The 26,594-nt window shown below is 45.7% G+C and overlaps 22 non-coding genes and 3 pseudogenes across 22 annotated transcripts; all 25 read left to right on the forward strand.

Moving 5' to 3' along the window:
* The first annotated feature begins 410 nt into the window (after positions 1–410).
* Positions 411–530, forward strand: LOC115559356 (5S ribosomal RNA). The gene has a single exon (XR_003979508.1). It is a non-coding gene; the product is annotated as a 5S ribosomal RNA (ribosomal RNA).
* A 579-nt stretch (positions 531–1,109) lies between these two features.
* On the forward strand, positions 1,110–1,228 carry LOC115559338 (5S ribosomal RNA). Its single transcript, XR_003979489.1, has one exon. It is a non-coding gene; the product is annotated as a 5S ribosomal RNA (ribosomal RNA).
* Positions 1,229–1,647: 419 nt separating this feature from the next.
* LOC115559342 (5S ribosomal RNA) lies at positions 1,648–1,766 on the forward strand. Its single transcript, XR_003979493.1, has one exon. It is a non-coding gene; the product is annotated as a 5S ribosomal RNA (ribosomal RNA).
* A 421-nt stretch (positions 1,767–2,187) lies between these two features.
* On the forward strand, positions 2,188–2,306 carry LOC115559337 (5S ribosomal RNA). Its single transcript, XR_003979488.1, has one exon. It is a non-coding gene; the product is annotated as a 5S ribosomal RNA (ribosomal RNA).
* A 421-nt stretch (positions 2,307–2,727) lies between these two features.
* LOC115559424 (5S ribosomal RNA) lies at positions 2,728–2,846 on the forward strand. The gene has a single exon (XR_003979567.1). It is a non-coding gene; the product is annotated as a 5S ribosomal RNA (ribosomal RNA).
* A 421-nt stretch (positions 2,847–3,267) lies between these two features.
* Positions 3,268–3,386, forward strand: LOC115559354 (5S ribosomal RNA). The gene has a single exon (XR_003979505.1). It is a non-coding gene; the product is annotated as a 5S ribosomal RNA (ribosomal RNA).
* A 411-nt stretch (positions 3,387–3,797) lies between these two features.
* LOC115559357 (5S ribosomal RNA) lies at positions 3,798–3,917 on the forward strand. Its single transcript, XR_003979509.1, has one exon. It is a non-coding gene; the product is annotated as a 5S ribosomal RNA (ribosomal RNA).
* A 579-nt stretch (positions 3,918–4,496) lies between these two features.
* LOC115559339 (5S ribosomal RNA) lies at positions 4,497–4,615 on the forward strand. The gene has a single exon (XR_003979490.1). It is a non-coding gene; the product is annotated as a 5S ribosomal RNA (ribosomal RNA).
* A 6,839-nt stretch (positions 4,616–11,454) lies between these two features.
* On the forward strand, positions 11,455–11,573 carry LOC115559363 (5S ribosomal RNA). Its single transcript, XR_003979516.1, has one exon. It is a non-coding gene; the product is annotated as a 5S ribosomal RNA (ribosomal RNA).
* A 421-nt stretch (positions 11,574–11,994) lies between these two features.
* LOC115559421 (5S ribosomal RNA) lies at positions 11,995–12,113 on the forward strand. Its single transcript, XR_003979564.1, has one exon. It is a non-coding gene; the product is annotated as a 5S ribosomal RNA (ribosomal RNA).
* Positions 12,114–12,534: 421 nt separating this feature from the next.
* LOC115559348 (5S ribosomal RNA) lies at positions 12,535–12,653 on the forward strand. The gene has a single exon (XR_003979499.1). It is a non-coding gene; the product is annotated as a 5S ribosomal RNA (ribosomal RNA).
* A 421-nt stretch (positions 12,654–13,074) lies between these two features.
* Positions 13,075–13,194, forward strand: LOC115559368 (uncharacterized; annotated as a pseudogene).
* Positions 13,195–13,767: 573 nt separating this feature from the next.
* LOC115559355 (5S ribosomal RNA) lies at positions 13,768–13,886 on the forward strand. Its single transcript, XR_003979507.1, has one exon. It is a non-coding gene; the product is annotated as a 5S ribosomal RNA (ribosomal RNA).
* A 421-nt stretch (positions 13,887–14,307) lies between these two features.
* Positions 14,308–14,426, forward strand: LOC115559334 (5S ribosomal RNA). Its single transcript, XR_003979485.1, has one exon. It is a non-coding gene; the product is annotated as a 5S ribosomal RNA (ribosomal RNA).
* A 6,411-nt stretch (positions 14,427–20,837) lies between these two features.
* On the forward strand, positions 20,838–20,956 carry LOC115559352 (5S ribosomal RNA). The gene has a single exon (XR_003979503.1). It is a non-coding gene; the product is annotated as a 5S ribosomal RNA (ribosomal RNA).
* A 421-nt stretch (positions 20,957–21,377) lies between these two features.
* LOC115559423 (5S ribosomal RNA) lies at positions 21,378–21,497 on the forward strand. The gene has a single exon (XR_003979566.1). It is a non-coding gene; the product is annotated as a 5S ribosomal RNA (ribosomal RNA).
* A 421-nt stretch (positions 21,498–21,918) lies between these two features.
* On the forward strand, positions 21,919–22,037 carry LOC115559359 (5S ribosomal RNA). The gene has a single exon (XR_003979511.1). It is a non-coding gene; the product is annotated as a 5S ribosomal RNA (ribosomal RNA).
* Positions 22,038–22,448: 411 nt separating this feature from the next.
* LOC115559362 (5S ribosomal RNA) lies at positions 22,449–22,567 on the forward strand. Its single transcript, XR_003979515.1, has one exon. It is a non-coding gene; the product is annotated as a 5S ribosomal RNA (ribosomal RNA).
* A 421-nt stretch (positions 22,568–22,988) lies between these two features.
* LOC115559369 (uncharacterized) lies at positions 22,989–23,107 on the forward strand (annotated as a pseudogene).
* A 421-nt stretch (positions 23,108–23,528) lies between these two features.
* LOC115559332 (5S ribosomal RNA) lies at positions 23,529–23,647 on the forward strand. The gene has a single exon (XR_003979483.1). It is a non-coding gene; the product is annotated as a 5S ribosomal RNA (ribosomal RNA).
* A 421-nt stretch (positions 23,648–24,068) lies between these two features.
* On the forward strand, positions 24,069–24,187 carry LOC115559430 (5S ribosomal RNA). Its single transcript, XR_003979573.1, has one exon. It is a non-coding gene; the product is annotated as a 5S ribosomal RNA (ribosomal RNA).
* Positions 24,188–24,608: 421 nt separating this feature from the next.
* LOC115559370 (uncharacterized) lies at positions 24,609–24,727 on the forward strand (annotated as a pseudogene).
* Positions 24,728–25,148: 421 nt separating this feature from the next.
* LOC115559360 (5S ribosomal RNA) lies at positions 25,149–25,266 on the forward strand. Its single transcript, XR_003979513.1, has one exon. It is a non-coding gene; the product is annotated as a 5S ribosomal RNA (ribosomal RNA).
* A 421-nt stretch (positions 25,267–25,687) lies between these two features.
* LOC115559349 (5S ribosomal RNA) lies at positions 25,688–25,806 on the forward strand. Its single transcript, XR_003979500.1, has one exon. It is a non-coding gene; the product is annotated as a 5S ribosomal RNA (ribosomal RNA).
* Positions 25,807–26,217: 411 nt separating this feature from the next.
* On the forward strand, positions 26,218–26,336 carry LOC115559333 (5S ribosomal RNA). Its single transcript, XR_003979484.1, has one exon. It is a non-coding gene; the product is annotated as a 5S ribosomal RNA (ribosomal RNA).
* Positions 26,337–26,594: the final 258 nt, after the last annotated feature.

Consider the following 26,594-nt stretch of genomic DNA (forward strand, 5'->3'; position numbering starts at 1 on the left):
CAACTCGAGCTCATTGGATGCAATGGCCTACCGTGCGCTGATCTTTAGCGCCCACTGTTTTGGAGAATTTAAGCAACATACAGACTCTGACGACGTCTCCTCAAACTCTATTTGTGAAACATGTGGACAGTGTAGTGACGTAGCAGAGAGCTGCAATGACGGCGGTCCACCTTAGTCCATCCCAGGTTTTGCAACGCTACGTTTCTTCAAAAGATCACGCAAACGATGACGCCCAAGCAGTGTAATGCATTGCGTTCAAATATGTAACTCTGAGTCTGGAATAACGTATTCATTTATTCATTATGGATCTAATCATTGTTTCTGTACAAGTCCCGTCTCTGGCCACGGCAGCGCTCTCACTCCTTACGTCCTCCTCCTGTATAAAAGCTAATATGGTCATGCCTATAAATGCTTACGGCCATACCACCTTAGGCACGCCCGATCTCGTCTGATCTCGGAAGCTAAGCAGGGTCGGGCCTGGTTAGTACTTGGATGGGAGACCTCCTCGGAAGGCCAGGTTGCTGTAAGTAGTGATGGGAAATTGTAAAAAAATTGAAAAAATTAAAAAGATTAAAAAAAAAAAAAAAAAAGGCACGCCCGATCTCGTCTGATCTCGGAAGCTAAGCAGGGTCGGGGCTGGTTAGTACTTGGATGGGTGACCGCCTGGGAATACCAGGTGCTGTAAGCATTATACTATTTCAACTCGAGCTCATTGGATGCAATGGCCTACCGTGCGCTGATCTTTAGCGCCCACTGTTTTGGAGAATTTAAGCAACATACAGACTCTGACGACGTCTCCTCAAGCTCTATTTGTGAAACATGTGGACAGTGTAGTGACGTAGCAGAGAGCTGCAATGACGGCGGTCCACCTTAGTCCATCCCAGGTTTTGCAACGCTACGTTTCTTCTAAAGATCACGCAAACGATGACGCCAAAGCAGTGTAATGCATTGCGTTCAAATATGTAACTCTGAGTCTGGAATAACGTATTCATTCATTCATTATGGATCTAATCATTGTTTCTGTACAAGTCCCGTCTCTGGCCACGGCAGCGCTCTCACTCCTTACGTCCTCCCCCTGTATAAAAGCTAATATGGTCAAGTCTATAATTGCTTACGGCCATACCACCTTAGGCACGCCCGATCTCGTCTGATCTCGGAAGCTAAGCAGGTTCGGGCCTGGTTAGTACTTGGATGGGTGACCGCCTGGGAATACCAGGTGCTGTAAGCATTATACTTTTTCAACTCGAGCTCATTGGATGCAATGGCCTACCGTGCGCTGATCTTTAGCGCCCACTGTTTTGGAGAATTTAAGCAACATACAGACTCTGACGACGTCTCCTCAAACTCTATTTGTGAAACATGTGGACAGTGTAGTGGCGTAGCAGAGAGCTGCAATGACGGCGGTCCACCTTAGTCCATCCCAGGTTTTGCAATGCTACTTTTCTTCTAAAGATCACGCAAACGATGACGCCCAAGCAGTGTAATGCATTGCGTTCAAATATGTTGCTCTGAGTCTGGAATAACGTATTCATTTATTCATTATGGATCTAATCATTGTTTCTGTACAAGTCCCGTCTCTGGCCACGGCAGCGCTCTCACTCCTTACGTCCTCCCCCTGTATAAAAGCTAATATGGTCGTCTATAATTGATTACGGCCATACCACCTTAGGCACGCCCGATCTCGTATGATCTCGGAAGCTAAGCAGGGTCGGGCCTGGTTAGTACTTGGATGGGTGACCGCCTGGGAATACCAGGTGCTGTAAGCATTATACTTTTTCAACTCGAGCTCATTGGATGCAATGGCCTACCGTGCGCTGATCTTTAGCGCCCACTGTTTTGGAGAATTTAAGCAACATACAGACTCTGACGACGTCTCCTCAAGCTCTATTTGTGAAACATGTGGACAGTGTAGTGACGTAGCAGAGAGCTGCAATGACGGCGGTCCACCTTAGTCCATCCCAGGTTTTGCAACGCTACGTTTCTTCAAAAGATCACGCAAACGATGACGCCCAAGCAGTGTAATGCATTGCGTTCAAATATGTAACTCTGAGTCTGGAATAACGTATTCATTCATTCATTATGGATCTAATCATTGTTTCTGTACAAGTCCCGTCTCTGGCCACGGCAGCGCTCTCACTCCTTACGTCCTCCCCCTGTATAAAAGCTAATATGGTCAAGTTTATATATGCTTACGGCCATACCACCTTAGGCACGCCCGATCTCGTCTGATCTCGGAAGCTAAGCAGGGTCGGGCCTGGTTAGTACTTGGATGGGTGACCGCCTGGGAATACCAGGTGCTGTAAGCATTATACTTTTTCAACTCGAGCTCATTGGATGCAATGGCCTACCGTGCGCTGATCTTTAGCGCCCACTGTTTTGGAGAATTTAAGCAACATACAGACTCTGACGACGTCCCCTCAAACTCTATTTGTGAAACTTGTGGACAGTGTAGTGACGTAGCAGAGAGCTGCAATGACGGCGGTCCACCTTAGTCCATCCCAGGTTTTGCAACGCTACGTTTCTTCAAAAGATCACGCAAACGATGACGCCCAAGCAGTGTAATGCATTGCGTTCAAATATGTAACTCTGAGCCTGGAATAACGTATTCATTTATTCATTATGGATCTAATCATTGTTTCTGTACAAGTCCCGTCTCTGGCCACGGCAGCGCTCTCACTCCTTACGTCCTCCTCCTGTATAAAAGCTAATATGGTCAAGGCTATAAATGCTTACGGCCATACCACCTTAGGCACGCCCGATCTCGTCTGATCTCGGAAGCTAAGCAGGGTCGGACCTGGTTAGTACTTGGATGGGTGACCGCCTGGGAATACCAGGTGCTGTAAGCATTATACTATTTCAACTCGAGCTCATTGGATGCAATGGCCTACCGTGCGCTGATCTTTAGCGCCCACTGTTTTGGAGAATTTAAGCAACATACAGACTCTGACGACGTCTCCTCAAACTCTATTTGTGAAACATGTGGACAGTGTAGTGACGTAGCAGAGAGCTGCAATGACGGCGGTCCACCTTAGTCCATCCCAGGTTTTGCAACGCTACGTTTCTTCTAAAGATCACGCAAACGATGACGCCCAAGCAGTATAATGCATTGCGTTCAAATATGTTGCTCTGAGTCTGGAATAACGTATTCATTCATTCATTATGGATCTAATCATTGTTTCTGTACAAGTCCCGTCTCTGGCCACGGCAGCGCTCTCACTCCTTACGTCCTCCCCCTGTATAAAAGCTTACATGGTCAAGTCTATAAATGCTTACGGCCATACCACCATAGGCACGCCCGATCTCGTCTGATCTCGGAAGCTAAGCAGGGTCGGGCCTGGTTAGTACTTGGGTGGGTGACCGCCTGGGAATACCAGGTGCTGAAAGCATTATACTTTTTCAACTCGAGCTCATTGGATGCAATGCGCTGATCTTTAGCGCCCACTGTTTTGGAGAATTTAAGCAACATACAGACTCTGACGACGTCTCCTCAAACTCTATTTGTGAAACATGTGGACCGTGTAGTGACGTAGCAGAGAGCTGCAATGACGGCGGTCCACCTTAGTCCATCCCAGGTTTTGCAACGCTACGTTTCTTCAAAAGATCACGCAAACGATGACGCCCAAGCAGTGTAATGCATTGCGTTCAAATATGTAACTCTGAGTCTGGAATAACGTATTCATTCATTCATTATGGATCTAATCATTGTTTCTGTACAAGTCCCGTCTTTGGCCACGGCAGCGCTCTCACTCCTTACGTCCTCCCCCTGTATAAAAGCTAATATGGTCAAGTTTATTTATGCTTACGGCCATACCACCTTAGGCACGCCCGATCTCGTCTGATCTCGGAAGCTAAGCAGGGTCGGGCCTGGTTAGTACTTGGATGGGAGACCTCCTCGGAAGGCCAGGTTGCTGTAAGTAGTGATGGGAAATTGTAAAAAAATTGAAAACATTAAAAAGATAAAAAAAAAAAAAAAAAAAGGCACGCCCGATCTCGTCTGATCTCGGAAGCTAAGCAGGGTCGGGGCTGGTTAGTACTTGGATGGGTGACCGCCTGGGAATACCAGGTGCTGTAAGCATTATACTATTTCAACTCGAGCTCATTGGATGCAATGGCCTACCGTGCGCTGATCTTTAGCGCCCACTGTTTTGGAGAATTTAAGCAACATACAGACTCTGACGACGTCTCCTCAAGCTCTATTTGTGAAACATGTGGACAGTGTAGTGACGTAGCAGAGAGCTGCAATGACGGCGGTCCACCTTAGTCCATCCCAGGTTTTGCAACGCTACGTTTCTTCTAAAGATCACGCAAACGATGACGCCAAAGCAGTGTAATGCATTGCGTTCAAATATGTAACTCTGAGTCTGGAATAACGTATTCATTCATTCATTATGGATCTAATCATTGTTTCTGTACAAGTCCCGTCTCTGGCCACGGCAGCGCTCTCACTCCTTACGTCCTCCCCCTGTATAAAAGCTAATATGGTCAAGTCTATAATTGCTTACGGCCATACCACCTTAGGCACGCCCGATCTCGTCTGATCTCGGAAGCTAAGCAGGGTCGGGCCTGGTTAGTACTTGGATGGGTGACTGCCTGGGAATACCAGGTGCTGTAGGCATTATACTTTTTCAACTCGAGCTCATTGGATGCAATGGCCTACCGTGCGCTGATCTTTAGCGCCCACTGTTTTGGAGAATTTAAGCAACATATAGACTCTGACGACGTCTCCTCAAACTCTATTAGTGAAACATGTGGACAGTGTAGTGACGTAGCAGAGCGCTGCAATGACGGCGGTCCACCTTAGTCCATCCCAGGTTTTGCAACGCTACGTTTCTTCAAAAGATCACGCAAACGATGACGCCCAAGCAGTGTAATGCATTGCGTTCAAATATGTAACTCTGAGTCTGGAATAACGTATTCATTCATTCATTATGGATCTAATCATTGTTTCTGTACAAGTCCCGTCTTTGGCCACGGCAGCGCTCTCACTCCTTACGTCCTCCTCCTGTATAAAAGCTAATATGGTCAAGTCTATAAATGCTTACGGCCATACCACCTTGGGCACGCCCGATCTCGTCTGATCTCGGAAGCTAAGCAGGGTCGGGGCCAATGAGGAAGTGATACGCCCATTGAGGAAGTGTTTGGTGTGCTTGAGTGGTGAGAGGCGGACGGTGTTTGAGTGAGGATTCTTTTGGTGGTGAATTAAGTATTTATAGATATTTTTTTGGTTAGTTTTTTCGTCTAGTCGTTTATTCCCCCGACAGCTTGCTGTTTGGGGGAGTATTAGTATACTTTAGTTCGGTTTTTTTTCGATGTCTCACGCGGTTTCGAAAACTGGATTGGAAGACGGCATGGAACGGAACACGGCTCCTCGTGCGGTGACGGATGGTGGTTGTGTGGCGAAGGGGACATCGGAGGACGTACTAGGCGGGAGACCGGAGACTGCGGAGAGAGCAACGAGAGAGAAGGAGGACAAGGTTGCGGATGGTGGCCCGAGCTACAGCAGGGAGTTGTCTGTGGCTGTGGAGCTGGTGGGAGAGGAGAAAATCCCGATGATGGAGATGCTAAGGGCGATGCAGAGCGTATGTGGATTGGTCTTGGGATGTCGCTACCTCTCGTTAAATAAATATGAAGTAACAATGAATCACCCCAACGGGAAGAGGCGATTGTTGGACGGTTTCAGGATAAGGGGGACCAGCGTCGTCGCAAAAGACTTGACATCGGATGAGATGGTGGTGTCCTTTATGAGTCTACCGGTGTACATTACGGATGAGGAGATTCTGAAGAAGCTTGCGGACTGGGGTGTGGAGGCAGTTTCGCCGATTGCAAGGAGGAAGTGGCCTGGGATGAACATATGTGAGGGAACACGCTTTGTTAAGGTGAAGTTTAACAAGGAAGTACGGTCCTTGCCTTGGTCCACACGTTTTGACACTGAAAAGGGTGCTGAATATTTCCGTGTCATCCATGACAGACAATTAAAGGTATGTAGATTGTGTATCCAGCCTGGACATATAGTGAGGGACTGTCCTGACTTCCTCTGTCGGAAGTGCGGGAAGCAGGGACACTATGCAAGGGAGTGTGTGGCTGTGATTAAATGCAGAGAGTGTGGTAATAGAAGGGAAAATTGTGTGTGTAAGGAGGAGCAGGTGGGAGGGGGTGCTCTCTCAGTTGACCCAGACTCAAGGGCTGTATCATTGGAGAGTGAGGGAAGTGGAGGGGAAGAGAGTGCGGAAGAGGAGATGGAGCACGGGGAGCTGTCTGACGGGGAGACAGTCTTGGACAGTCAGCTACGGGGTGTGCTGAAGGACCCGGGTGTGGGGGGCACGGGGTTGCCCGGGGGGCAAAGCTTTCAAGTAGAGCTTTCCTCTCTACCGGCATCTGGGCACCCTACACCAGCGGAGGGCGTAGCCAAGGTGCTGCGGGGGTCTGGACAGTTGGGGGACGAGGAGGGACATGGCACGGGGGCTAGCCTAGAAGCTGATTTGGTTGTGTCAATGGCCCCGGCATCAGGGGGAGATGGGGGCACAGGGATGGGGGGGGGCAGGAGCTCTCAAGCGGGGCTCCTCTCTTTACAGGCGGCCGTGTGGCCTACAGTAGGAGGAGATGCAGGCGGGGGGTCTTGTGCTGGGACTAGTGAGGCTACAGCCGACGCGTCTTATTGGCGTGGTATGGCGCCTATAAGTTCCCCCCCCACGCTGGCTGATGGAAGGGAGGGGGAGAATAAGTCGGTGAATGAGGCGTTGGTTGTTTGTAGGGAGAGGGCGCCCAGGGTCAGACGCAGGAGAGGGGTTGATTCCGATGAGGAACAGAGGAACTTGAAAAAGAAAGGGGTACGTAAAAAGAAAAAATGATTTTAACAGTAATACCCACTCTTTGTTTTTTGATTTCAATGGTCACACTCACATCAATTAACATCAACGGTCTTAACAATATGGCGAAGTTTGATGAGGTGTTAATCAATTTCAAATCCGATATTTTAGTGCTGCAGGAAACAAACTGGACGCAGGCTAAAATGCCAGAAATCAAGGAGAAATGGAGGGGGCTGTTATTTGTCAATTGTGGGACGGCAAGATCGTGTGGTGTGGCAATACTTGTAAAGGAGGATGTGGTTGAGAATGTGAAGGAGGTTCTGAATGATGGGAAGGGGAGGGTGATTGGAATTGATTTTGATGTTAATAATGTGACGTATAGACTAATTAATGTATACGCACCTAACAGAGAAGTGGAAAAAAGGTTATTTTTTATCTCTCTTGGTTTGCTCTGCACTAGGAATTGTGTTCTCGTGGGCGATTTTAATGTGTTTTGTAGCAAGCTGGATGTTTATAGGAGAGATAGTTTTAGACAGGATTCGGCCCGGAAGGTTTTGTTCAAAATGATTGAGGATGGGGGTTTGGTCGATGTGTGGAGGGTTAGGAATGCTGCCAAGAGGGAATTTTCTAGGAGGCAGATAGTGAACGGGGTGCTAAAGCAAAGTAGGATCGATTTATGTTTAGCGCGACAGGACATCGCTGATACTTTGAGCAGCGTACAGTATAAATTCACTGGTTATAGTGATCATGCAGCAATAATCTTTCAGATGGGTGACAGAAGTAGAGGGACAGGGGGGGGAGTTTGGTGTTTGAATACTAGTGTGTTGGAAGAGAGCGAGTATATTGAGATGGTGAGAGGGTGTGTTAAGGAGCAAATGAATTGTGTGGGGTATGATGCAGACGTGTGTGAATGGTGGGAATGTGTGAAGATAAAGGTGAAAATGTTGAGCATAAAATATTGTAAAAAGCGGAGTCAAGTAAAGAGGAGGACGGAATGTGTATTGAGAGAGCGAATGGCTGAGGAATTGAGGAGGTTAGATGACGATGTGAATAGGGACTTAGCTGACTACATTGGCATTAAAGGGGAATTAGAATCTCATGAAAGGGAGAGGTGTAAAGGGGCGATAGTTAGGAGTCGGGTGAAGTATGCGGTAGATGGGGAGAAATGTACGTCTTTCTTTCTGGGGCTGGAAAAACGGAAACAGGGTAGAACATACATAGCTCAGATAGAGGGTGAGAGAGGGGAAGTGGTAAATGATTTTGTGGGGGTGTTGGAGAGAGTGCAGGGGTTTTACAGTGATTTATTTAGCAAAGGCTATGTAGATAAGGATAGTGTGGACAAGGTATTAGGGACGGTTGAGCATGTGTTATCGGATAGTGATAGGGAAGTATGTGAGTGTGAGTTAGTAGAATCGGAGGTGACGGCGGCCGTTAGCAGCCTGTCTAATAACAAGAGTCCTGGCTCTGATGGATTGCCGGCAGAGTTTTACAAGTGCTTTAGTGAGTTGTTATGTCCGATTTTATTAAAGGTATATAGGGAAATGGAAAGGTTAGGGATGGTTAGTAAGTCGATGTCGACGGGGTTAATATCGGTACTGTACAAGAATAAGGGTAGTAAATTGCAGTTAGGGAATTACAGAGGGTTAAGTCTGTTGAACACTGACTATAAGGTACTGGCCAAAATTCTAGCTAATCGGATTAAGTCGGTAGTAGGGACCATAGTTTCATCAACGCAAACTTACAGTATTCCAGGGAGAGATATAGCGGACACGATAGGGTCAGTTAGGGATGTAGTGAGGCATATGAAAGAAGAGGGAGGTGTAGTTTTGAGTGTAGATTTTAACAAAGCTTTTGATAGGGTAGAACATGAGTTTATGTTTAGGGCGCTAGAGAGATTTGGTTTTGGGGATAGGTTAGTGAAGTGGATTCGATTATTGTATAGCAATGCAAAGAGTAGGGTTAAGTGTAACGGGGTATTGACGGATAGTTTTAGATTAGAGAGGTCAGTTAGGCAGGGTTGTCCGTTGTCTGCATTATTGTACAGCATAACGGCTGAACCATTAGCCACCATGCTAAAAAAGGATCAGCACATACAAGGTATCAATATCCCGGGAGGAGGTAGGAGTTTAATCCATCAATACGCAGATGACACAAGCATTACAGTTAGGAATTTGGCCAGTGTGAAAAGGGTAATTGAGTTATTGGGAATATATGGGAGTGCATCGGGGGCAAAGATTAACCTGGAAAAGTCAGAGATCCTTTGTGTAGGGGCAGTGGATATGAGCGAGTGTGACATTCCGCTGACTGTTTCTAAGGGGATGATAAAGGTATTAGGTGTGAATGTAGGTGTGGATGAAAAGGAGGCAAGGGATGTCACGTGGACAGGGGTTCTGAATAAAGTAAAGCAGAATTTGAATTTATGGAAGATGAGGAAGTTGAGACTGAGGGGCAAGGTGATTGTGGTGAATTGCTTGATGATGTCACGGGTGAATCATGTGCTGAGCACCCTGGATCTACCATTGTGGGTAGTAAAGGATTTGAATGGGGCTGTTAACAATTTTTTGTGGGATGGGAAACCGGCCAAAATTGCGCATAAGGTCTTGACGAATGGGTATGAGGATGGAGGACTGAAATTGATAGATGTGGAGGTGAAGAAAAGGGCGTTACGAGTGAAAACAATTAAGAAATATTTATATGGTAAGGAGGAGTATTGTTGGATGGGTTTTTTTGAGGACTATTTGCACAGGTATGGTGGTTGTGGTGTGAATGGTCTTTTTATGATGTTTAACAAACCGAGGTGTCAAGGGATGTCGTATTTCTATAGAGAGGTTTTTGAGGCATGGGGGAAATATTTGGAGTATGTGAAGTATGAGTGTGTGGACAGAGCCGAGGTTCTGAATCAGCCAATCTTTCAGAACCCAAAAATACTTCACAATAACAGAATACTGGTCAGTAAACATTTTGAGAAAGCCGGTGTTAAACAGGTCAAGCATTTAATGTTGGAGGGTGGTAACGTTTTTAAGGCGGAACAGGTGATCATAAGGGATGTAAGGAGGGTTAATAGAGACGTGAGGGGGGCTGTGGTTGTTGGGATGTATAGAAGAGTAAAGGAAAGTATTGGTACAGGGTGGATGACACTACTGTTAGGACAGGGTGGGATGGGCGAGGAGAACACGATGGTCGAGTTGGGGGTGGAGAGGGGAGGTAAGAGAGTTAAGTTTGAGGATGTCAGTACAAAAAGTGTGTACATGGATTTGATGGGTGGTGGGATGAAGAGGCCAGCGTCAGAGAAGGTGTGGGGAAGGGTTTTTGAGGGGTTTGACGTGAAGAAAATATGGGGCAACTTGAATGTGAAGTATAACTCTATTGAATGTGAGCACAATGATTTTAAGATCAGGCACAATAGGGTATTCACAAATGTTGTTTTGCACCAAATTGATAGGACTGTGGGTAGAGTGTGCAATGTTTGTAAAGAGGTGGATGAGACCTTCGATCATTATTTTATTGAATGTTCAATGTTGTTTGTCTTTCTTGAGAAGGTTAAGGATTTGTTGAGTGTACACTGTGGGATCAAGGTTGGGAATGATGTTGAATGGAAGAAACTGTTGTTGTTTGGTGTGGTTGGAAAGGTGAAAGATGTGAATGTTAATTTGGTGAATTTCATGCTGAGCACAGTCCGTCATGCAATTGTATGTAGGAGGAACGTTGCGCAAGATGAGGGGAGGGTGATACGGGTATGGGAGTGGTTTGTGGCAACTTTTAAAAAGAATGTAAGGTTGGTCCACACGCTTAGGAGGGAGGATTTTCACCAGTTTTTTGTTAGGAACAGCACTTTAGTCATGGTAACGGAATCAGGGACGTTAGGTTTTAGTGTGTAGTGTGGGCATTGTTTTTCCTGCTTGTTAAGACCTGTCAGACCACTCCGACGCAAATGTTTGTTGTCTATGATTAGGGTTAACCTCTCTATGTGATTGTTGTGTACATTTGTGATTATCAACTGTCTGTATGTCTTGTGTGTGTCATACTGGTTTTGGTTATGACTGTAAAAGATTGTAAATTATTGTAAATACTGAATTTGAATTGTAAACTATATTTTTTGATAATAAAAAGAAAAAAAAAAAAAAAAAAAGGCACGCCTGATCTCGTCTGATCTCGGAAGTTAAGCAGGGTCGGGCCTGGTTAGTACTTGGATGGGTGACCGCCTGGGAATACCAGGTGCTGTAAGCATTATACTATTTCAATTCGAGCTCATTGGATGCAATGGCCTACCGTGCGCTGATCTTTAGCGCCCACTGTTTTGGAGAATTTAAGCAACATACAGACTCTGACGACGTCTCCTCAAACTCTATTTGTGAAACATGTGGACAGTGTAGTGATGTAGCAGAGAGCTGCAATGACGGCGGTCCACCTTAGTCCATCCCAGGTTTTGCAACGCTACGTTTCTTCTAAAGATCACGCAAACGATGACGCCAAAGCAGTGTAATGCATTGCGTTCAAATATGTAACTCTGAGTCTGGAATAACGTATTCATTCATTCATTACTGATCTAATCATTGTTTCTGTACAAGTCCCGTCTCTGGCCACGGCAGCGCTCTCACTCCTTACGTCCTCCCCCTGTATAAAAGCTAATATGGTCAAGTCTATAATTGCTTACGGCCATAACACCATAGGCACGCCCGATCTCGTCTGATCTCGGAAGCTAAGCAGGGTCGGGCTTGGTTAGTACTTGGATGGGTGACCGCCTGGGAATACCAGGTGCTGTAAGCATTATACTTTTTCAACTCGAGCTCATTGGATGCAATGGCCTACCGTGCGCTGATCTTTAGCGCCCACTGTTTTGGAGAATTTAAGCAACATACAGACTCTGACGACGTCTCCTCAAACTCTATTTGTGAAACATGTGGACCGTGTAGTGACGTAGCAGAGAGCTGCAATGACGGCGGTCCACCTTAGTCCATCCCAGGTTTTGCAACGCTACGTTTCTTCAAAAGATCACGCAAACGATGACGCCCAAGCAGTGTAATGCATTGCGTTCAAATATGTAACTCTGAGTCTGGAATAACGTATTCATTCATTCATTATGGATCTAATCATTGTTTCTGTACAAGTCCCGTCTCTGGCCACGGCAGCGCTCTCACTCCTTACGTCCTCCTCCTGTATAAAAGCTAATATGGTCAAGTCTATAAATGCTTACGGCCATACCACCTTAGGCACGCCCGATCTCGTCTGATCTCGGAAGTTAAGCAGGGTCGGGCCTGGTTAGTACTTGGATGGGTTACCGCCTGGGAATACCAGGTGCTGTAAGCATTATACTATTTCAACTCGAGCTCATTGGATGCAATGGCCTACCGTGCGCTGATCTTTAGCGCCCACTGTTTTGGAGAATTTAAGCAACATACAGACTCTGACGACGTCTCCTCAAACTCTATTTGTGAAACATGTGGACAGTGTAGTGATGTAGCAGAGAGCTGCAATGACGGCGGTCCACCTTAATCCATCCCAGGTTTTGCAACGCTACGTTTCTTCTAAAGATCACGCAAACGATGACGCCAAAGCAGTGTAATGCATTGCGTTCAAATATGTAACTCTGAGTCTGGAATAACGTATTCATTCATTCATTACTGATCTAATCATTGTTTCTGTACAAGTCCCGTCTCTGGCCACGGCAGCGCTCTCACTCCTTACGTCCTCCCCCTGTATAAAAGCTAATATGGTCAAGTCTATAATTGCTTACGGCCATACCACCTTAGGCACGCCCGATCTCGTCTGATCTCGGAAGCTAAGCAGGGTCGGGCCTGGTTAGTACTTGGATGGGTGACCGCCTGGGAATACCAGGTGCTGTAAGCATTATACTTTTTCAACTCGAGCTCATTGGAAGCAATGGCCTACCGTGCGCTGATCTTTAGCGCCCACTGTTTTGGAGAATTTAAGCAACATACAGACTCTGACGACGTCTCCTCAAACTCTATTTGTGAAACATGTGGACCGTGTAGTGACGTAGCAGAGAGCTGCAATGACGGCGGTCCACCTTAGTCCATCCCAGGTTTTGCAACGCTACGTTTCTTCAAAAGATCACGCAAACGATGACGCCCAAGCAGTGTAATGCATTGCGTTCAAATATGTAACTCTGAGTCTGGAATAACGTATTCATTCATTCATTATGGATCTAATCATTGTTTCTGTACAAGTCCCGTCTCTGGCCACGGCAGCGCTCTCACTCCTTACGTCCTCCCCATGTATAAAAGCTAATATGGTCAAGTTTATATATGCTTACGGCCATACCACCTTAGGCACGCCCGATCTCGTCTGTTCTCGGTAGCTAAGCAGGGTCGGGCCTGGTTAGTACTTGGATGGGAGACCTCCTCGGAAGGCCAGGTTGCTGTAAGTAGTGACGGGAAATTGTAAACAAATTGAAAACATTAAAAAGATAAAAAAAAAAAAATTCACGCCCGATCTCGTCTGATCTCGGAAGCTAAGCAGGGTCGGGCCTGGTTAGTACTTGGATGGGTGACCGCCTGGGAATACCAAGTGCTGTAAGCATTATACTTTTTCAACTCGAGCTCATTGGATGCAATGGCCTACCGTGCGCTGATCATTAGCGCCCACTGTTTTGGAGAATTTAAGCAACATACAGACTCTGACGACGTCTCCTCAAACTCTATTTGTGAAACATGTGGACAGTGTAGTGACGTAGCAGAGAGCTGCAATGACGGCGGTCCACCTTAGTCCATCCCAGGTTTTGCAACGCTACGTTTCTTCAAAAGATCACGCAAACGATGACGCCAAAGCAGTGTAATGCATTGCGTTCAAATATGTAACTCTGAGTCTGGAATAACGTATTCATTCCTTCCTTATGGATCTAATCATTGTTTCTGTACAAGTCCCGTCTCTGGCCACGGCAGCGCTCTCACTCCTTACGTCCTCCCCCTGTATAAAAGCTAATATGGTCAACTCTATAAATGTTTACGGCCATACCACCTTAGGCACGCCCGATCTCGTCTGATCTCGGAAGCTAAGCAGGGTCGGGCCTAGTTAGTACTTGGCTGGGTGACCGCCTGGGAATACCAGGTGCTGTAAGCATTATACTATTTCAACTCGAGCTCATTGGATGCAATGGCCTACCGTGCGCTGATCTTTAGCGCCCACTGTTTTGGAGAATTTAAGCAACATACAGACTCTGACGACGTCTCCTCAAACTCTATTTGTGAAACATGTGGACAGTGTAGTGACGTAGCAGAGAGCTGCAATGACGGCGGTCCACCTTAGTCCATCCCAGGTTTTGCAACGCTACGTTTCTTCAAAAGATCACGCAAACGATGACGCCAAAGCAGTGTGATGCATTGCGTTCAAATATGTAACTCTGAGTCTGGAATAACGTATTCATTCATTCATTATGGATCTAATCATTGATTCTGTACGAGTCCCGCCTCTGGCCACGGCAGCCCTCTCACTCCTTACGTCCTCCCCCTGTATAAAAGCTAATATGGTCAAGTCTATAAATGCTTACGGCCATACCAACTTAGGCACGCCCGATCTCGTCTGATCTCGGAAGCTAAGCAGGGTCGGGCCTGGTTAGTACTTGGATGGGTGACCGCCTGGGAATACCAGGTGCTGTAAGCATTATACTATTTCAACTCGAGCTCATTGGATGCAATGGCCTACCGTGCGCTGATCTTTAGCGCCCACTGTTTTGGAGAATTTAAGCAACATACAGACTCTGACGACGTCTCCTCAAACTCTATTTGTGAAACATGTGGACAGTGTAGTGACGTAGCAGAGAGCTGCAATGACGGCGGTCCACCTTAATCCATCCCAGGTTTTGCAACGCTACGTTTCTTCAAAAGATCACGCAAACGATGACGCCAAAGCAGTGTAATGCATTGCGTTCAAATATGTAACTCTGAGTCTGGAATAACGTATTCATTCATTCATTATGGATCTAATCATTGTTTCTGTACGAGTCCCGTCTCTGGCCACGGCAGCGCTCTCACTCCTTACGTCCTCCCCCTGTATAAAAGCTAATATGGTCTAGTCTATAAATGCTTACGGCCATACCACGCTGAGCACGCCCGATCTCGTCTGATCTCGTTCAGGTGCGCAAAGCAGGAAGTGAAGGAAGCAGGAAAAAGTTTGTTGGCAGAGTAGGCTGATACAGCAGCCTGGTGTTTTTTTCTTCTTGTTGATTTGTAGATTATATTCTTTCGACAAAATCGTGATTTAATTATAGTTCTAAATCTCCCCACAGCTTTTTTTGCTGTTTGGGGAGGCTTTCATTTGACGGATGGACCACATGGCAGCAGACAAAGGACCGGAGCAGACAATGCCTAGCAGTGGAGTTGGAGCACTGGAGGAAGAGGGAAGGAACGGGATTGAGAATCGGCCAGAAACGGGAGAAGGACGGCAGAAAGAGTACGGGAAAGAGCTGACAGTGGACGTTGAGGTGGAGGGAACAGCGGTGATTTCCATGATGGATATTCTGCGGGAAGTAGCAGTGCAATGTGGAGTGGTGAGCGGATGCCGTGTGAGAGGGGAAAAAAACTATGAAATCACCATGAAGGATGAGGTGGGAAAGCGCAAGCTCCTGGATGGCGTGCGTGTAAAAGGAGCCTTAGTGCATGGCAGGGAGATTGTGAACAGTGACATGGTGGTGTCATTTATTAACTTGCCTGTTTACATGGAAGATGCAACAATACTGGCAAGGCTGGAGGAGTGGGGTGTGCGGCCAATATCTGTCATCAAACGGCGCAAGTGGCCGGGGACGGAGATTGCGGACGGGACAAGATTTTTAAAAGTCCGCTTTAATGAGCAGGTACGATCACTCCCGTACTCAACCAAGTTAGAGACACTGAGAGGAGCGGAGTACTTTAGAGTGATACATGATCGACAGGTGCGGGTGTGCCGACTCTGCATCAAGCCAGGACACATCTTCAGGGAGTGCCCTGATTTCAAGTGCTTCAGGTGCCAGAAGACAGGGCATTATGCGCGGGAGTGTGAGGAACGGAACGCAGCGGCGAGAGAGGAGGAGAGAGGAGAACAAATGGAGGATAAAGACGGAGAGAGCGATGACGGAAGGGGAGCTGAAGAGGAGACGGGAGGTGAGAACGAGGAAGCGGAAAAAGAACTGGAATGGCGGTATAGATCTGACAGCGGCGACATGGCTGAGAAGGACGGTGACGAACAGATGATGGAGCAGGGGGGAAAAGCGGAGGACGATGATGTGGCGGAGGATACAGACGATGAACGAGGGAGAGCAGAACAACCGGTGGAAAAAATAGATGAGGAGCAAAGACAGGAGGGCAGAGGACGAAAAGGAGGGAAGAAGACAAAAGAACTGGCCGCCAAAAGGAAAGCAGAGGAGGAGAAGACACGGGGAGTGAGAAGTAAAGGACCGCGGTCTGGCATGTGAGTCTTGCTTTGGTTTTTGGTTTAAATATTTTCTTTCTTTTAGCTCTCATGACCACAGTAACTTCTGTTAATGTGAATGGTTTAAGGGACAGAGGCAAACTGAGGTCACTTTTAAATATATATAGAAGTGACATCCTATGCATACAGGAGACAAATTGGGATGACGTAAAAGTTATAGAGGTAAAGGAGGTGTGGGGGGGGGAGATTTATTATAATAACGGGGCTAAGAACGCAAGAGGGGTGGCTATAATGATTAAAAAACATAGGGTAGATGAGATAAAAGAGATATATAAAGATAGGACAGGGAGGATAATAGTCATAGAGTTTAAGTATCAAAATGTGTTGTTTAGACTAATTAATATATATGTTCCGAATATAGAAATAGATAAAAGAATTATAATAGAGGAGCTGAAAGGGCTAGTGATTGGGAGATGTATAATAGTAGGGGATTTTAATACTAAATGTAGCAGGTTAGATATAGGGCAAGGTGTAGTGTTCAGATGGGAAAAGTCGAGGGAGAGCTTGTTAGACATGATGAAGGACAAGAATTTAGTAGATGTGTGGAGAAATGAGAATCCAGAGAGGAGGGAATTCACCAGGAGACAAATGAGGGATGGTGTACTGAAACAAAGCAGGATAGATTTGGTTTTAACACAGGGAGAGAACATAAAACATGTAGACAGAATAAGACATGAAATAAATGCACTGAGTGACCACGACGGGGTGAGATTCAGAATTAAAGTAGGGAGAGAGGAGATAGGGGGAGGGATGTGGATTTTGAATGCAGGTTATATTGAAGAGGATGAATATAAACAACAGATTAGGGAGTTATTAGATATGGAGAATGAGAAAATTAAAGAATATGTTGAAGAGAATAGGGCAGATACTCAGATTGGGGAGATATGGGAGAAAGTGAAGAATAAGATTAAATCAATAAGCATTTGGTACAGTAAGAAAAGAAAAGTGAAAATGATGAAGAAAGAGAAGGAGTTGAGGGAAAGACTGAGGGTAGAGCTGAGTAAAGCAGAGAATGAAGAAGGTTACAGCATGGAGAATTATATAGAGGTAAAGATGGAACTTCAGCGATATGAGGCAGAGAAATGTAGAGGAGCAATTTTACGGAGCAAAGCTAAATATGCGCTGGAGGGAGAAAGGTGCACAGCGTATTTTCTGGGCCTAGAAAAAAGCAAACAAAGCAGGACATATATACACGAAATCAGGAAAAAGGAGGGGGAGGTAGTAGCAGACTATGTGGCCATACTGGAGAGGGTGCAAGAGTTTTATGGGGAGTTATATCAGAGAGGTGGATTAGAGGAGGACAGTATAGTGGAGGTACTGGATAGTGTCGAAAGCAAGCTGAGTGTGGACGATAGTAAATGGTGTGACAGAGAGATAAGTAGGATGGAGGTGATGGAGGCGATAGAGGGGCTGAAAAGCGGGAAGAGTCCTGGGAGTGATGGGATAGGGATTGAATTTTATAAAGTATATAAGGAGCAGATGGCATCAATTTTAGTAGAGGTATTCAGGGAGACTGAGAAAACAGGGATAGTGCAGGGTAGGATGGTAGAAGGTGTGATTACCTTAGTTTTTAAGAAGAAAGGAAGTAAACTAGACTTGCAGAATTATAGGCCTATAAGTCTGCTAAATGTAGATTACAAAATTCTGGCCAAGGTGTTGGCTAACAGAATAAAACGAGTGATAGGGGATATAATCAAAACATCTCAAAGTTACAGTATACCAGGTAGGGATATAGCTGACACAATAGCGACAGTTAGGGATACAATAGAATTCATGAAGAGAGACGGAACAGGGGGAATAGTGTTAGCTATAGATTGGAATAAAGCATTTGATAGGGTGGAGCATGAGTTTTTATTTAGATTACTGGTGAGATTTGGATTTGGAGAGAGATTAGTGGGGTGGGTCAGGAGGTTGTACGAGGGTGCAAGGAGCTGTGTCAAAGTAAATGGAGTGCTGACTGACAGATTTTGTCTTGGGAGATCGATAAGGCAGGGATGTCCCCTATCGGCGTTGCTCTATGCCATTTCGGCAGAGCCCCTGGCCTTACTAATTAAAAACGACGCAAGAGTTCAGGGCATACAACTACCATCTGGGAGCATACATACAATAAATCAATATGCAGACGACACAACAATAACGGTGAGGGATGGGAACAGTGTGAAAAGGGTGCTAGAATTGGCAGAGATATATGGGAGAGCGTCGGGCGCTAGAATAAATAAAGAAAAATCAGAAATAATGTATATAGGTAACATAGAGAGAGAGGGAGTAGGTTTAAGGGTGCAGGATAGGTATATTAAAGTGTTGGGCATATATTTAGGTGTTGAAACTAAAGAGGCAACTGAGACAACATGGACAGGAGTTATCAACAAAATAAAAACTGTATGTGGGAGGTGGAAGGCAAGGAAGCTCAGGTTAAAGGGAAAGGTTACAGTGGTTAATAGTTTGCTACTATCAGGCTATGTGTATGTGTTGTCTGTATTAGAAATGCCAATATGGGTTAAGAACGACCTTAACAAAATTGTGTGTGATTTTATATGGGAGGGGAAAGGAGTTAAGATTGCACATGGGACACTGGTGGGAAAAAGGTGTGAAGGAGGGCTGAATTTATTAGATATAGAAACAAAAAAGACAGCATTAAGGATTAAAACGGTGAAGAAATATATTGTGGGAGGATATAAATATGGGTGGAAGGATTTTATGGAGAAATATATGAATGATGTGGGTGGCATAGGACAGTATGTGTGGTACATGGGCCTAAAACAGTCAATGACGATAACCATACCAGAATTTTATAGGGAGGTCTTTGAAGCCTGGAGGAAATTCTTACCTAAGATGCAATATGAATGTGAGAGGATACTACCGTTGGTAAAACTGCCCCTGTTTTTAAACGAAAAAATTAAACACAATGGCAAAACATTATATGAGCCAAAATTCATAGAAGGAGGGATTAGACAAATAAAGGACATCATTTATGAGGTCATCCCAGGATTCTTAAGAAATAATTGCATATATGATCAGGTATGTGACCTGGAGGGGATGGATAATAGAGAGAAAATAAATAAAATATATGAAAAGATTAAAACCAGTATACCCTTAGAGTGGGCCAGGATCATACAAAGTGAATGTGTGGTGAAGGGAGAGACAAGTATGCCTGAGCTATATGTGATGGAGAATGGGAAAAAGATTAAAATGGGAGAAATGAGTGTGAAGAAAGTATACAGATGGTTGATAGTGGATGTGATGAAGGAGCCGGCAGCTGAGAAAGTGTGGAGCAGAGTGTTTGTGGGTTTGAATGTAAAGAAAATATGGTCAAATATGGGGATAAGGTATAATAGTATAGAGTGTGAGAACAACGATTTCTTGATCAGACACAATAGGATTTATACAAACGTGGTGCTAAATAAGATTAATAATGATGTAAATGTGATGTGTGATGTTTGCAAAAGTGGTCATGAGAGCTTTTTACATTATTTTTTGGACTGTGGGGAGTTAGTTGATTTCTTTGAGTTTTTGAAAGAACTGTTGAAAGATAACTGGGCTGCTGAGTTGGACTTGGAGGGAGGGTGGAGGACATTGTTTTTGTTTGGCACGTTTGAAAAAAGAATAGACGTTAATTTTTGTTTAATGAATTTTGTTTTGAGTCATGCCAGACTCGCGGTCGTCTGCAGGAGGAACTACGCACACTTTGAGGGGCGGAAAGTGAAAATAAAAATGTTGTTTAAATCAATAATGAAAAGAGATGTGAACTTAATGTATAAGTATGGAGGGGAGAAGGCGGAACATTTCTTTTTGAGTGGGAGTAAATTAGTCTTTGAAGGGGAGGGAGGGGAGATTTTGTTTAACTGGTGAAAAGACTGGGGCATGCAGATTGATCTGTATTTTCTGATTTGGCGCAACATTTGTGCTGTCTTCATTAGGATTAAGTGATGTGGGAAGGATAAGGGAAGGGGATTAAGTTGGGTGTGTAAAAGTTTTTTTTCTCAGAGATGATGTATGTAAATAATACTCGTATGTAATATACTTGTTATCGGTTGCTGTAAATGTGTGAACTGGAAAATAATAAAAAAAGATAAAAAAAAAAAAAAAAAAGGCACGCCCGATCTCGTCTGATCTCGGAAGCTAAGCATGGTCGGGCCTAGTTAGTACTTGGATGGGTGACCGCCTTGGAATACCAGGTGCTGTAAGCATTATACTATTTCAACTCGAGCTCATTGGATGCAATGGCCTACCGTGCGCTGATCTTTAGCGCCCACTGTTTTGGAGAATTTAAGCAACATACAGACTCTGACGACGTCTCCTCAAACTCTATTTGTGAAACATGTGGACAGTGTAGTGATGTAGCAGAGAGCTGCAATGACGGCGGTCCACATTAGTCCATCCCAGGTTTTGCAACGCTACGTTTCTTCAAAAGATCACGCAAACGATGACGTCCAAGCAGTGTAATGCATTGCGTTCAAATATGTAACTCTGAGTCTGGAATAACGTATTCATTCATTCATTATGGATCTAATCATTGTTTCTGTACAAGTCCCGTCTCTGGCCACGGCAGCTCTCTCACTCCTTACGTCCTCCTCCTGTATAAAAGCTAATATGGTCAAGGCTATAAATGCCTACGGCCATACCACCTTATGCACGCCCGATCTCGTCTGATCTCGGAAGCTAAGCAGGGTCGGGCCTGGTTAGTACTTGGATGGGTGACCGCCTGGGAATACCAGGTGCTGTAAGTATTATACTATTTCAACTCGAGCTCATTGGATGCAATGGCCTACCGTGCGCTGATCTTTAGCGCCCACTGTTTTGGAGAATTTAAGCAACATACAGACTCTGACGACGTCTCCTCAAGCTCTATTTGTGAAACATGTGGACAGTGTAGTGACGTAGCAGAGAGCTGCAATGACGGCGGTCCACCTTAGTCCATCCCAGGTTTTGCAACGCTACGTTTCTTCTAAAGATCACGCAAACGATGACGCCAAAGCAGTGTAATGCATTGCGTTCAAATATGTAACTCTGAGTCTGGAATAACGTATTCATTCATTCATTATGGATCTAATCATTGTTTCTGTACAAGTCCCGTCTCTGGCCACGGCAGCGCTCTCACTCCTTACGTCCTCCTCCTGTATAAAAGCTAATATGGTCAAGTCTATAAATGCTTACGGCCATACCACCTTAGGGCACGCCCGATCTCGTCTGATCTCGGAAGTTAAGCAGGGTCGGGCCTGGTTAGTACTTGGATGGGTGACCGCCTGGGAATACCAGGTGCTGTAAGCATTATACTATTTCAACTCGAGCTCATTGGATGCAATGGCCTACCGTGCGCTGATCTTTAGCGCCCACTGTTTTGGAGAATTTAAGCAACATACAGACTCTGACGACGTCTCCTCAAACTCTATTTGTGAAACATGTGGACAGTGTAGTGATGTAGCAGAGAGCTGCAATGACGGCGGTCCACCTTAGTCCATCCCAGGTTTTGCAACGCTACGTTTCTTCTAAAGATCACGCAAACGATGACGCCAAAGCAGTGTAATGCATTGCGTTCAAATATGTAACTCTGAGTCTGGAATAACGTATTCATTCATTCATTACTGATCTAATCATTGTTTCTGTACAAGTCCCGTCTCTGGCCACGGCAGCGCTCTCACTCCTTACGTCCTCCCCCTGTATAAAAGCTAATATGGTCAAGTCTATAATTGCTTACGGCCATACCACCTTAGGCACGCCCGATCTCGTCTGATCTCGGAAGCTAAGCAGGGTCGGGCCTGGTTAGTACTTGGATGGGTGACCGCCTGGGAATACCAGGTGCTGTAAGCATTATACTTTTTCAACTCGAGCTCATTGGATGCAATGCGCTGATCTTTAGCGCCCACTGTTTTGGAGAATTTAAGCAACATACAGACTCTAACGACGTCTCCTCAAACTCTATTTGTGAAACATGTGGACCGTGTAGTGACGTAGCAGAGAGCTGCAATGACGGCGGTCCACCTTAGTCCATCCCAGGTTTTGCAACGCTACGTTTCTTCAAAAGATCACGCAAACGATGACGCCCAAGCAGTGTAATGCATTGCGTTCAAATATGTTGCTCTGTGTCTGGAATAACGTATTCATTCATTCATTATGGATCTAATCAATGTTTCTGTACAAGTCCCGTCTCTGGCCAGGGCAGCGCTCTCACTCCTTACGTCCTCCCCCTGTATAAAAGCTAATATGGTCAAGTCTCTAATTGCTTACGGCCATACCACCTTAGGCACGCCCAATCTCGTCTGATCTCGGAAGCTAAGCAGGGTCAGGCCTGGTTAGTACTTGGATGGGTGACCGCCTGGGAATACCAGGTGCTGTAAGCATTATACTTTTTCAACTCGAGCTCATTGGATGCAATGGCCTACCGTGCGCTGATCTTTAGCGCCCACTGTTTTGGAGAATTTAAGCAACATACAGACTCTGACGACGTCTCCTCAAACTCTATTTGTGAAACATGTGGACAGTGTAGTGACGTAGCAGAGAGCTGCAATGACGGCGGTCCACCTTAGTCCATCCCAGGTTCTGCAACGCTACGTTTCTTCAAAAGATCACGCAAACGATGACGCCCAAGCAGTGTAATGCATTGCGTTCAAATATGTAACTCTGAGTCTGGAATAACGTATTCATTCATTCATTATGGATCTAATCATTGTTTCTGTACAAGTCCCGTCTCTGGCCACGGCAGCGCTCTCACTCCTTACGTCCTCCCCCTGTATAAAAGTTTATATGGTCAAGTCTATAAATGCTTAAGGCCATACCACCATAGGCACGCCCGATCTCGTCTGATCTCGGAAGCTAAGCAGGGTCGGGGCTGGTTAGTACTTGGATGGGTGACCGCCTGGGAATACCAGGTGCCGTAAGCATTATACTTTTTCAACTCAAGCTCATTGGATGCAATGGCCTACCGTGCGCTGATCTTTAGCGCCCACTGTTTTGGAGAATTTAAGCAACATATAGACTCTGACGACGTCTCCTCAAACTCTATTTGTGAAACATGTGGACAGTGTAGTGACGTAGCAGAGAGCTGCAATGACGGCGGTCCACCTTAGTCCATCCCAGGTTTTGCAACGCTACGTTTCTTCTAAAGATCACGCAAACGATGACGCCAAAGCAGTGTAATGCATTGCGTTCAAATATGTAACTCTGAGTCTGGAATAACGTATTCATTCATTCATTATGGATCTAATCATTGTTTCTGTACAAGTCCCGTCTCTGGCCACGGCAGCGCTCTCACTCCTTACGTCCTCCTCCTGTATAAAAGCTAATATGGTCAAGTCTATAAATGCTTACGGCCATACCACCTTGGGCACGCCCGATCTCGTCTGATCTCGGAAGTTAAGCAGGGTCGGGCCTGGTTAGTACTTGGATGGGTGACCGCCTGGGATTACCAGGTGCTGTTAGCATTATAATATTTCAACTCGAGCTCATTGGATGCAATGGCCTACCGTGCGCTGATCTTTAGCGCCCACTGTTTTGGAGAATTTAAGCAACATACAGACTCTGACGACGTCTCCTAAAACTCTATTTGTGAAACATGTGGACAGTGTAGTGATGTAGCAGAGAGCTGCAATGACGGCGGTCCACCTTAGTCCATCCCAGGTTTTGCAACGCTACGTTTCTTCTAAAGATCACGCAAACGATGACGCCAAAGCAGTGTAATGCATTGCGTTCAAATATGTAACTCTGAGTCTGGAATAACGTATTCATTCATTCATTATGGATCTAATCATTGTTTCTGTACAAGTCCCGTCTCTGGCCACGGCAGCGCTCTCACTCCTTACGTCCTCCCCCTGTATAAAAGCTAATATGGTCAAGTCTATAATTGCTTACGGCCATACCACCTTAGGGACGCCCGATCTCGTCTGATCTCGGAAGCTAAGCAGGGTCGGGCCTGGTCAGTACTTGGATGGGTGACCGCCTGGGAATACCAGGTGCTGTAAGCATTATACTTTTTCAACTCGAGCTCATTGGATGCAATGGCCTACCGTGCGCTGATCTTTAGCGCCCACTGTTTTGGAGAATTTAAGCAACATACAGACTCTGACGACGTCTCCTCAAACTCTATTTGTGAAACATGTGGACAGTGTAGTGACGTAGCAGAGAGCTGCAATGACGGCGGTCCACCTTAGTCCATCCCAGGTTCTGCAACGCTACGTTTCTTCAAAAGATCACGCAAACGATGACGCCCAAGCAGTGTAATGCATTGCGTTCAAATATGTAACTCTGAGTCTGGAATAACGTATTCATTCATTCATTATGGATCTAATCATTGTTTCTGTACAAGTCCCGTCTCTGGCCACGGCAGCGCTCTCACTCCTTACGTCCTCCCCCTGTATAAAAGCTTATATGGTCAAGTCTATAAATGCTTAAGGCCATACCACCATAGGCACGCCCGATCTCGTCTGATTTTGGAAGCTAAGCAGGGTCGGGCCTGGTTAGTACTTGGATGGGTGACCGCCTGGGAATACCAGGTGCTATAAGCATTATACTTTTTCAACTCGAGCTCATTGGATGCAATGGCCTACCGTGCGCTGATCTTTAGCGCCCACTGTTTTGGAGAATTTAAGCAACATACAGACTCTGACGACGTCTCCTCAAACTCTATTTGTGAAACATGTGGACAGTGTAGTGATGTAGCAGAGAGCTGCAATGACAGCGGTCCACCTTAGTCCATCCCAGGTTTTGCAACGCTACGTTTCTTCAAAAGATCACGCAAACGATGACGCCCAAGCAGTGTAATGCATTGCGTTCAAATATGTTGCTCTGAGTCTGGAATAACGTATTCATTCATTCATTATGGATCTAATCATTGTTTCTGTACAAGTCCCGTCTCTGGCCACGGCAGCGCTCTCACTCCTTACGTCGTCCCCCTGTATAAAAGCTAATATGGTCAAGTCTATAATTGCTTACGGCAATACCACCTTAGGCACGCCCGATCTCGTCTGATCTCGGAAGCTAAGCAGGGTCGGGCCTGGTTAGTACTTGGATGGTGACCGCCTGGGAATACCAGGTGCTGTAAGCATTATACTATTTCAACTCGAGCTCATTGGATGCAATGGCCTACCGTGCGCTGATCTTTAGCGCCCACTGTTTTGGAGAATTTAAGCAACATACAGACTCTGACGACGTCTCCTCAAACTCTATTTGTGAAACATGTGGACAGTGTAGTGACGTAGTAGAGAGCTGCAATGACGGCGGTCCACCTTAGTCCATCCCAGGTTTTGCAACGCTACGTTTCTTCAAAAGATCACGCAAACGATGACGCCCAAGCAGTGTAATGCATTGCGTTCAAATATGTTGCTCTCAGTCTGGAATAACGTATTCATTCAATCATTATGGATCTAATCATTGTTTCTGTACAAGTCCCGTCTCTGGCCACGGCAGCGCTCTCACTCCTTACGTCCTCCCCCTGTATAAAAGCTTACATGGTCAAGTCTATAAATGCTTACGGCCATACCACCATAGGCACGCCCGATCTCGTCTGATATCGGAAGCTAAGCAGGGTCGGGCCTGGTTAGTACTTGGATGGGTGACCGCCTGGGAATACCAGGTGCTGTAAGCATTATACTTTTTCAACTCGAGCTCATTGGATGCAATGCGCTGATCTTTAGCGCCCACTGTTTTGGAGAATTTAAGCAACATACAGACTCTGACGACGTCTCCTCAAACTCTATTTGTGAAACATGTGGACAGTGTAGTGACGTAGCAGAGAGCTGCAATGACGGCGGTCCACCTTAGTCCATCCCAGGTTCTGCAACGCTACGTTTCTTCAAAAGATCACGCAAACGATGACGCCCAAGCAGTGTAATGCATTGCGTTCAAATATGTTGCTCTGAGTCTGGAATAACGTATTCATTCATTCATTATGGATCTAATCATTGTTTCTGTACAAGTCCCGTCTCTGGCCACGGCAGCGCTCTCACTCCTTACGTCCTCCCCCTGTATAAAAGCTAATATGGTCAAGTCTATAAATGCTTACGGCCATACCACCTTAGGCACGCCCGATCTCGTCTGATCTTGGAAGCTAAGCAGGGTCGGGCCTGGTTAGTACTTGGATGGGTGACCGCCTGGGAATACCAGGTGCTGTAAGCATTATACTTTTTCAACTCGAGCTCATTGGATGCAATGGCCTACCGTGCGCTGATCTTTAGCGCCCACTGTTTTGGAGAATTTAAGCAACATACAGACTCTGACGACGTCTCCTCAAACTCTATTTGTGAAACATGTGGACAGTGTAGTGACGTAGCAGAGAGCTGCAATTACGGCGGTCCACCTTAGTCCATCCCAGGTTTTGCAACGCTAGGTTTCTTCAAAAGATCACGCAAACGATGACGCCAAAGCAGTGTAATG

This window comes from Gadus morhua, chromosome 14, assembly GCF_902167405.1.
Source record: "Gadus morhua chromosome 14, gadMor3.0, whole genome shotgun sequence".
Classification (NCBI taxonomy): Eukaryota; Metazoa; Chordata; class Actinopteri; order Gadiformes; family Gadidae; genus Gadus; species Gadus morhua.